Consider the following 10820-nt stretch of genomic DNA (forward strand, 5'->3'; position numbering starts at 1 on the left):
GGATTTGTGGGTGGGACAAAGTGGTGCAGAAATCAGGGACACATAGTAAGTCCAGTTGAAATACTAGCAATAGCCAACCAGATATTTTCTTGTAACACTAGAGGTTCTGTAGACGCTGGAAATCTAAGCAACAGCCACAAAAATGCTGGAGAAACTCAGCAGGCCAGGCAGTATCTATGGAGAGGAATAAACAGTCAATGTTTCAGGATGAGACCCTTCGGATCGGAAAGGAAGATATAAGAAGGCAGACTGATGGGGGATGGGGTAGTGTGCAAGTTGGCACATGATAGATGAAGCCAGGTAAGGAGAAAGGTGGGTGGCTAGGGGAGGGGGGAATGAAGTAAGGAGCTGGGAAGTGACAGGTGGCTTTGACTCTCCCAGCAGATAACAAAGAACTGCTGGCAATAACTAAAACTAATACCAAGACAATACCAATGCCAATACGAAAACCAATACCAATGTCAACACTTTACCTAGAGAGTAGTGAATCTGAGGCAGTGGAGGATAACACATTAAATATATTAAACACAGTTGAATAGATTGTTGAATAGCAGGGAAATTATGGGACAAAGCCAGGTAGTGAACTGAGTCCATGGCCAGATCAGCCATAATCTTACTGAATTATGGAGCAGGCTCGACAAGCCAGATTGCAAATTCCTCCTCTTAGTTCTTAAGTCTCAATACCAATGTGTTATTGAGAATTTAATACCACATTGTGGTTGCAGAGGCAAATACATTAGGGCCGTTGAAAATCTGTTCTCATTGCCCTTCCTTGTGATTGCATCTAATTGATGGTCCCAGGACATATCATCTGATTTATCTGCTCCACCATTCAAAAAGATGATGGTTGCTGAGATACCTCAGTGTGACTTTCCTGCAGTAACTCAATTCCTCCTGATTCCTTTAATATCTACAAATCTCCCAATGTCTGTCCAGAATATACAGAGCAACTGAGCCTCCTTTGATCTCCTGCATCAAGAACTCCAAAGGTTCAACACCTGCTCATAAAGAAATTTCTTCTCATCTCAGTCCTGATTCAACATAGAAACAGGCCATTCAACCCACAACATCTATGCTGACCTTCTCATCTATGTTCCTGCATTAGATCCATATCCTTCCATCCCTTGCCCTTCAAGCACTGTCTAAATGTCTCTGAAGGTTTCCTCCAGGTGCTCTGGTTTCCTCCCATATTCGGTTAGTGAGTTGTGGGTGCATTACATTGGTTCCAGAAGCAGGCTGCCCTCAACACAATCCTCGCTGATTTGATTTGATGCAAACAGCACATTTCATTGTTTGTTTCAATGTACATGTGACAAATAAAGGTCATCTCTTTTTTATTCTCTCTATCATGGAGTCAATGTAATCATAATGAGATGAATGGCTTCATTTATTGCATATGTTCTTATAATGCTATTTTGAATGCATTATATTTATAAAGATTGTCACTGGGATCTTTTTATTTCTATTTTTCCTCCAATTTCGGAGGTTGAGTCATGTATTGACTGAATAATGTCAGGACCCTTCACCCAGTCCTAATGAAGGGTCTCAACCCAAAGCATCGACTATTTACTCTTTTCCATAGATGTTGCCTGGCCTGCTGAGATTTTCCAGCTTTTTGTGTGTGCATCTTTTAGAAGGGGGCAGGAATATGGAGCAAACTGCCAGAGGTAGCAGCAGAGATGGACACAATTACATATTTAGATAGGTCCAGTACGTGGATATTTACCTACTGCCTGTTACACCACTGGTGTTTAGGGCAGCAATAAAGGCCCTCCATCTCTGGCAGTGTTCAGGGCTTCCTTCATTATGTCTCGGTTTTCACCACTGTCAGTCATGCAAGTCCGAGTGGAGGCTCAGGAATACCATCGCACTGAGATGTAAAATGATTCTTCATTGCTGTTTCCATAACAGTTTTGTTTTACTAGTCAGGGTTGTTAGCCCTGAGCTGGACCCCTGAACCTGGAGGATTGGTAGAACATGCTTAGTCTGGCCTCTACCCTTTGACCTGCTCAGCATGGGTGACCCTACCAAAAGCCAAAGCATAAATCCCTGATCCAGCCAATGCAGTTCTTCAGGTCATTAAGACACACAAGCCGCCAAACCTCAACAAGGTTGTTGTCCTCTTGGAAGGGTACATGGATAAGAAATTTTTACACAGATTTGGGCCAAACACAGGCATAGATCAAATAGACAAGTTGGCTGGCAAAACGTATTGGGCTGAAGGGCTTGACTCTATGCTGAATAACTCTCTGACACTATGACTGGTGAAGCATGCATAAAATATTATCATAACTCTTTCTCCCCCAGCTTGATTTAATGACCTTTATCTTTTTAACAGCTATGAGCATAAGCGAGAAGGTTTGGGGCATTGACTAAGTTGAGGATGAGTGTCATCTCTGACTTACATTTGTCTCGTTCACAGAAATCTCATGAGAGTTGTCAAAGCAATGATGTCAGGGACAGCTGGCTGTGCAATGTGACGCTCAGAACAACCGTTGAGCATCCACACTGCTCAGAACGACCGTGAGCATCCCAAAGCCCATTCATTTCTTCACAATCTGATGATCAGGCAGGACAGGCAGGACAGACATTGGAGCATTTCACCCATTTCAAACTTTCAAAGTCAAATTCATTGTCACATGCACAATTACAGTAGTGGAGGAGTCTAGGACCCGAGGACACAGCCTCAAAATATAAGGACATCCGTTTAGAACGGTCAGGATGTGCACTGGCAATACTGGAACCCAAGTGCAGAGATGTAACATTCGCAAAACTATGACACTGCGATTAGTGACATCAGGCATCAACTTAAATAATACAAGTAACACAGTATCCCTGGACCTGTCAAACTGGACATAATGAGCTTAAACAGAAGTCACCAGGAAACTACATTACAAAGAGTGAGTCACCAAGTAAAATACAAGGAACTCTAAACGATTAATGACTGTCAGTACATAACAATTAACTAATCCAGGTGCTCTAAAAGTCTTGGAGCCCAGCACATTCCAGCGCCCAAAGAACTCATTACATGAACAGAGACGAGGAGGAATTTCCTTAGTCAGAGGATAGTGAATCTGTGGAATTCATTGCTCTGGACAGCTGTGGAGGCCACGTAATTGGATATATTTAAAATGGGGGCTGATAGGTTCTTGATTAATAAGGACTTCAGAGGCATCATGGAGAATGGGTGCCATGGTAGCAGAGCTGATCAGGTGACATTATTACAGCTCAGAGTATTCCAGACTTCAGAGTTTAATTCCAGCACCATTCTGTAAGGAGTCTCTGTACGTCCTCCTCGCGGAACATGGGGGTTTCCTCTGGGTGCTCTGGTTTCCTCCCACAGTCCAAAGGCATACTGCTCGGTAGGTTAATTGGTCATTGTAAATTGTCCCATGATTAGGTTAGGGTTAATCAGGCTGGAGTGGCCCAAAAGGCCAACTCTGCACAGTATCACTAAATAAATAAAAGAGTAAAGAAAAACAGGAAAATAGGGTTGTCCGGGGAAAACAAATCAGCCATGACCGAATGGTAGAGCCGACTTGATGGGCCAAATGGCCTAATTCTGCTCCCACATCTTAAGGTTTCATGGTCTTACCTGTATGCATGTGTTCAGTGAAAAACTTAACTGAAAGTCACACAGCATTCACAAAAAAAAACCTTTAATTAAACATAAATTTTATGTATTTTTTACAAGAGTCTATCAACCTCTGCCTTAAATATACCCAATGACTTGGCCACCACAGCCGCCTGTGGCAATGAATTCCACAGATTCACCACTCTCCAGCTCATCTCCATTCTAAATGGATGTCTCTCTATTCCGAGCTGTGTCCTCTGGTCTTAGACTCCCCCACCTCTCCACATCCATGCTATCGAGGCCTTTCAACATCCGTTAGGTTTCAATGAAATCCCCCCCATCATTCTTCTGAATTCCAGTGAGTAGAGGCCCAGAGACACCAAACACTCCTCATATGAGAAGCCTTCCAGTCCCAGACGGGATAAGTAATGCAATCAAAACCCTGCGGTTTATTTCATGAGGGGCAGAATTAAAATGTGAGTGTACTGATAAATCTGCACAAACTTGGTCACAGTCACAATTATAGAGAAAGCACAGAGCAGGTAGACAATAAAGTACAAGAGCCACGATGGGAGATGAAGAACAAATCTCCAATGGGAAAGACGGAACATTTAGATAAGATTAGATTCAACTTTATTGTCATTGTGCCGAGTACAGATACAAAGCCAATGAAATGCAGTTAGCATCTGACCAGAAATACAAAGAATAGTGTTATTTACAAAATAACTGTGAATAAAAAGTAAGTGCTACAGCACACAAATATAAAAGTACTGAGACAGTACAATACAGATGCAATACTGCTTAGCACTGTGATGAAGGGTTCAGCAGTGTCACAGCCGCAGGGAAGAAGCTCTTCCTGTGCCTGCTGGTGCGGGAACGGAGGCTCCTGTAGCGCCTACCGGATGGGAGGAGAGTAAAAAGTCAATGGTTAGGGTGAGATGCATCCCTGATAATGCTTTTCGCCCTGCCCAGGCAGCATTTATGGTAGATGTTCTCAATGGTGGGCAATTGGGTGCCGATAATCCCCTGGGCAGTTTTCAGCACACGCTGGAGTGCTTTGCGGTCCGATACGGGACAATTGCCATACCACACTGAGATGCAGTTGGTGGGTATGCTTTCAATGGTACAGTGGTAAAAGTCCATCAGTATCCTGGGACAGAGGTGAGCTTTCTTGATGCTCCACAGGAAATAAAGGCGCTGTTGCTCCTTTTTGATCAGGATGGAGGAGTTCAGGGACCAGGTGAGATCCTCAGAAATGTGGACACCAGGGAATTTGAAGCTTCATACACACTCCACTACAGCTCCTTTGATGTAGATGGGGACAAGAGTGTGGCTCCTAGCACGCATTCATACAGGACTAATTATCACAGGGATTTTCAGGTGCTTTTATAGCCAATGTAATTATTTGTGCATTCACTGTTGTTTATTGTACATGAGGTCTGTACAATAGTCTTATAACAGTGGAATGGACAATCATTTTCCTTGAGCCTGGTAGGATGTGTTCTCAAGCGTTTTAATCTTCTACTTGAGGAAATGTGGGAAGAACAATAGAAGATGTTGGCAATACTCAGAGTGAAAGCGAATATCAAATTTATTGTAATATACATGAACAGGTGCAATGAAAATCTTACTCACTTCACAGGCATAAACACAAGAGATGCTGGAAATCCAGAGTAATACACACAAAATGCTGGAGGAACTCAGCAGGGTCAGGCAATATCTATGGAGAGGAATAAAGAATAAAGAATTGGGTCACTCCATCGATGCTGCCTGACTTGCTGACTTCCTCCAGCATTTTGTGTGTGTCACAGTCTCAGTAGTTCAGACAGCAACTGTAGGGTAAGAAACAGAATTAATGCTTCAGGCTGAAGAACTGATGATAAATTATCGATCAACAACATTAAACCATCTGAAGCATTTACCTTTCCTTTTCCCTCCACAAATGCTTCCTGGCCTGCTGAGCATTTTCATTCTTTACATCTGCCCCTGCCCCTTTTACACAATCCCCTTTCTTTGAGCAGACACTCAGACTGGAGTCTGGTGTAGTTCGGTAATGCTGCAGGAAAGTGCTTAGGGATATTCTGCTACGTTAGAGCTGTCTTATACATGCAAGTTTCGATTGCACTGATATGATAAATGTCTCCAACATTTTTGCACCATTTTTGCTCCATTGAAGCAAAGTTAACTAAAGAAGAGGCTTAAATGAAGTGAACTGTATTTTCTTCAATGTGACGGCATCTCATCGAAGGGCAGGATATAGCACAGAATTTCCCTTGTGCAATGATTAAGAGCATAGAACAATATAGCCCATACTGTTGTGCCAACCTTTTAGCCTACCTCAAGATCAATCTACAACTTCCCTCTCCCATATCCATGTGCCTATCTAGGAGTCTCTAAAGTGTCCCTAATGTATCCACTTCAGCCACCACCTCTGGCAGGGTGTTCCACACACTCACCACTCTCTGTATAAAAATTCTGCATCTGACATCCCCTCCATAACTCCCCCGAACACTTCGGGACAGCACAGCGGCACGACGGCTAGTACAACGCTTTACTGTTCCAGCGGCCTGGGTTCAACTTGTGCGGCTGCCGGTAAGGAGTTTGTACGTTCTCCCCGTTACCACGTGGGTTTTCTACCCGTTACCGCGTGGGTTTTCTACTGGTGCTCTGGTTTCCTGTAAGGAGTTTGTACGTTCTCCCCGTTACCACGTGGGTTTTCTACCCGTTACCGCGTGGGTTTTCTACTGGTGCTCTGGTTTCCTGTAAGGAGTTTGTACGTTCTCCCCGTTACCACGTGGGTTTTCTACCCGTTACCGCGTGGGTTTTCTACTGGTGCTCTGGTTTCCTGTAAGGAGTTTGTACGTTCTCCCCGTTACCACGTGGGTTTTCTACCCGTTACCGCGTGGGTTTTCTACTGGTGCTCTGGTTTCCTGTAAGGAGTTTGTACGTTCTCCCCGTTACCACGTGGGTTTTCTACCCGTTACCGCGTGGGTTTTCTACTGGTGCTCTGGTTTCCTGTAAGGAGTTTGTACGTTCCCCTCACTACCGCGTGGTTTTTCTACCCCTGACCATGTGGGTTTTCTCCCCGTTACCGCGTGGGTTTTCTGCTGACGTCTCCCACAGTCCAAGGGCGTACCGGTCGATAAATTGTCCTGTGATCAGGCTCGGATTAAACTGGGGGATTGCTGGGTGGTGTGTCTCGAAGGCCAAAAGGGCCTGTTTTGTGCTTTCTCAATATATAAATAAATAAATAAGAACCATAGAGTGCGGTACAGACCCTTCAGCCCACCGCACTGTGCCCATCTTTCAACCTACTCCAGGTCGATCAAACCCTTCCCTCCCACATAGCCTCCATTTTTCTATCGTCTATGAGTTGAATTCCTCTGGCATTTTGTGTGTGTCTTAAGAGTCTTTTAAATATCCCTAATGTATCTGCTTCTACCCCCACCCCTGCCAGCATGTTCCATGAACCCATCATCCTCTGTGTAAAAATTCTACACTTGACATCCCATCGCCATTCCCCCTAATCACGTCACAATTCTGCCTTTTCATATTAGCCATTTCCATGCTGGGAAAAAGGCACTGCTCTCTGCTCTATCAGTGCTCTTATCATCTTGTACACCTCTATCATGTCAACTCTCATCCCCCTTCACTCCAAAGACAAAAGCCCTACCTCGCTCAACCTATCTTCATAAGGGGGGTGGGAGGGAGGGAGGGAACGTCGACTCAGACCATGAGAGGCCTGCATCGGGCATTTTCATGCCTTACAAGGTCTGTGTGGGGCGCCACTCCTCGCACAGACTAGAGCAGTGTGTGATTAAGTGCCTTGCTCAAAGGAACAAACACGCTGCCACAGCTGAGGCTTGAACTACCGACCTTGAGGTAACTAGACGAACGCCTTAACCACTTGGCCACGTGCACATCCTCATAAGACATGCTCTCTAATCTAGGCAGCTTCTTGGTAAATTTCCTCTGCACCCTCTCTAAAGCTTCTACTTCCTTCCTATGATGAGGCGACCAGAACTGAACACAGTGTGGAGTTTTATAGAGCTGCAAAATTACACTGTGGCTCTTGAACTCAATCCCCCTAACTAATGAAGAACAACACACCATAGGCTTTCTTCACCATACTATCAACTTGCATGGTAACTGGAGGGATCTATCGATATATAACTTTAATCGTACTTTCTCAAACTAAAAATATATCAGGATCTCTCTTCCAAAAAGACCATACTGGCTGGTTGATTGGCTGTTTTCTACAGACTATCATTATGGGCATAGGATGGTGAGGTGAAGATTTGTCTCTACCAAAGGAGGTCTAAGGTGCTCCTTCCCTCCGCGAGCCTGCAAGTCACCCTTGGCAAGGTGTAGCACTTGCTATACCCCCGATCAGCCTCACATTAAGCCATGGGAGCAGGTGGTGGATGGTAGTGTGAACAGCTGATGCAAATCACAAGTCCTAGTTATGCGGCCACTGACACCAGGCAGACAATCTCTGAAGAGTATTGACAATGGCTGGGGCTACCCGTCTTGTAAAGACACTGCCCAGAAGATGGCAATGGTAAACCACTTCTTTAGAAAAATTTGTCAAGACCATGATTGCGCATGTCATAGGGCACGGCACATAATGATGATGTCATACGACACAGCACTTAACGATGGAAGTCATCATTATGGGCAATGGTGCTCTCTGGAGCAAGGCTTATTGAGAAGCAACTCAAAGCCTGTCCCAGGTCATCACATGCAAGGCTTTGATAATTTTTGAACTGCTCACTGTTTAGATGGAAGAACTCCATTTTTCAAACCCATGGATTCACACCAGAACACTTCCATATTGTTGAATTAAGACTGTCAGTGCTTTTGTTATCACGAAGAGGCATAATTGCTCTACTTGTTAACACCACCCTTGAGTTGGAGTGTGAAGTCATGGCTGATTCAACAAGACACCTCTTGTTAGCACTCTCTAGAGGTTTAACATTTTGCCTGTCCAAGTAATACAATATTTTAATTTAAATGTACTTTTAATTTCCGATAGCTGGATAAGAACTGCATAGTCATGAGCTAGAACCTTAAGATATCTTATTTTATTTAGAGATACAATGCAGAACAGGTCCTTCTGGCCCTATGAGCTGTGCCACGCTGCAACCCACCTATTTAACACTAGCCTAATTGGGTCTTGGTCCAAAAGGTCTACTGTTTATTCATTTCCATGGATGCTGCCTGACGTGCTGAGTTCCACCAGAAGTCTCTTTGAGGGGTGCCTCCAATGAAGAGGTTAAATCTTCCCTTCGGCAGGAGTTCAGCAAGACCTTCTCTCACTGCTCCCCTTCTGCGATCTCAGCTGCCCTCCAACTCTTCGATCGTGTACTCGCCCAAACCTGCATTTCACCTATGACTGCCTAGCTAGTCTCCTTCCCACCACCCGACTTTGTTATTCTGACTTCTCCCCGCTTCCTTTCCAGTCCTGAAGAAAGCTCTCAGCCTGAAATATCAATTGCTGATTCACTTCCATAGGTGCTGCCTGACCTGTTGAGTCCTGCCAGCATTTTGTGAGCATTGCTTTGTAGCTCCAGCGTCTGTAGAATTTCTCATGTTTACAAATTACGATGAACAATTAACCTGCTGACTGGTACGTGTTTTGGACTGTGGGAGGAAACCAGAGCAGCTGGAGGAAACTCACACAGTTCACGGGGAGCAAGAACAAACAGGTGGCGCCGGAATTGAACTCTGAACTCCAGCGCCCTGGGCTGTAATAGTGTCACGCTAACCACTGTGGCCATGTTGCTTTCCGACAGTCAGTTCCTTGCATATTGCATGTGGTCTGGTATTATAGAGTTGCACAGGTCAGAAGAAGGGATAAGTTCTAGATCTGTTGTCCTTGAACTCAATGACATAGGAGCTGAGACACAGCGAAGGCAAGGTGTTAGTCACAATGCATCTGATTCATTCTCCTTTCAAATGTTAATTGTAGCTGGTGGTACTTAACCATTTCTCGTGCATGACTGGACTAACATTCATAGATTGAGTTTGAGATTTACACTATTAGTAGAGGAGGAACGTAATAAAGTGGCCACTGAGTGTGCGTTCATGGTCTTCTACTTCTGCAGCTCATCCACTCTGATGTGTTGTGCATTCAGTGATGTTCTTCTGCACACCATTGTTGTAGTAGTAGAAGAACAAATTACCTTTTAAGCTCACGAGAGAGCATAGGCCATCAACTTTTTGCTGTTGATGTTTCTGTAGCAGGCAATTTCTTTTTTACGAGGTCGAGTCGACGCTCAACCCAGCACGGATGGAAAGCGTGCATGGGAGCCGGCTGGATTCGAACTCGGGACCTTCTGCCCCAAAGTTCAGTGCTGATGCCACTACACCACCGGCCGGCACATCACTGTCGTAACATGTGGTTATTTGAGTTCCTGTCAGTTTGAGCATGTCTGGCCATTCTCCTCTGACCTCTCCTACTAGCACCACATTTTCACCCACAGAACTGCCGTTCACTGGATGTTTTTTTTTGCACCATTCCCTCAAAAACTCTAGAGCCTGTTGTCCAGAAGATCAGCAGTTTCTGAGATACTCAAACCACTCTATCTGGCACCAACAATCATTCCATGATCAAAGTCGCTGAGGTCACATTTTTTCCCCATTCTGATACTTGGTCTGAACAACAACTGTACCTCTTGATCATGCCTGCATGCTTTTATGCCTTGAGTTGCTGCAATGTGATTGGCTGAATTAGATATTTGCATTTATGAGCAGGTGTAGAGATGTAGCTGATAAAGTGGCCATTGGGTGTATATGCACACTATGTGGGCTATTTTGGAAAGACAGCATGGGAGTGTCAGATTTAGTTGCAGAATATTGAAAGGCCTAGGTATAGAGGACATGGAGATGATGTTTCAAAGGTTGTGATGAATCAACATTTAAGAGGGAGATCGAAAATCTGGCTGAGTGGTGTCACAACAATAACCTCTTACTCAATGTCAGCAAGGCCAAGGAGCTGATTATTGACTTCAGGAGGAGAACACCAGAGGTTCATGAGCCAGTCCTCATCTGGGGTTCACAGGTGGAGTGTCAGCAACTTTAAATTTCTCAGTGTTATCTTTTCAGAGGAACTGTCCTGGGCCCAGCACGCAAGTGCACTAATGAAGAAAGCACGGGTGTTGAGACTGGAGACGAGGGATGGGCTGGTTCTGCCCGCCACTTTGCGACGTTTACTTGGCTCTGCGCTGAACTGAGGCTGTGGCCT

The sequence above is a fragment of the Mobula hypostoma genome, chromosome 4 (assembly GCF_963921235.1).
Source record: "Mobula hypostoma chromosome 4, sMobHyp1.1, whole genome shotgun sequence".
Taxonomy (NCBI): domain Eukaryota; kingdom Metazoa; phylum Chordata; class Chondrichthyes; order Myliobatiformes; family Myliobatidae; genus Mobula; species Mobula hypostoma.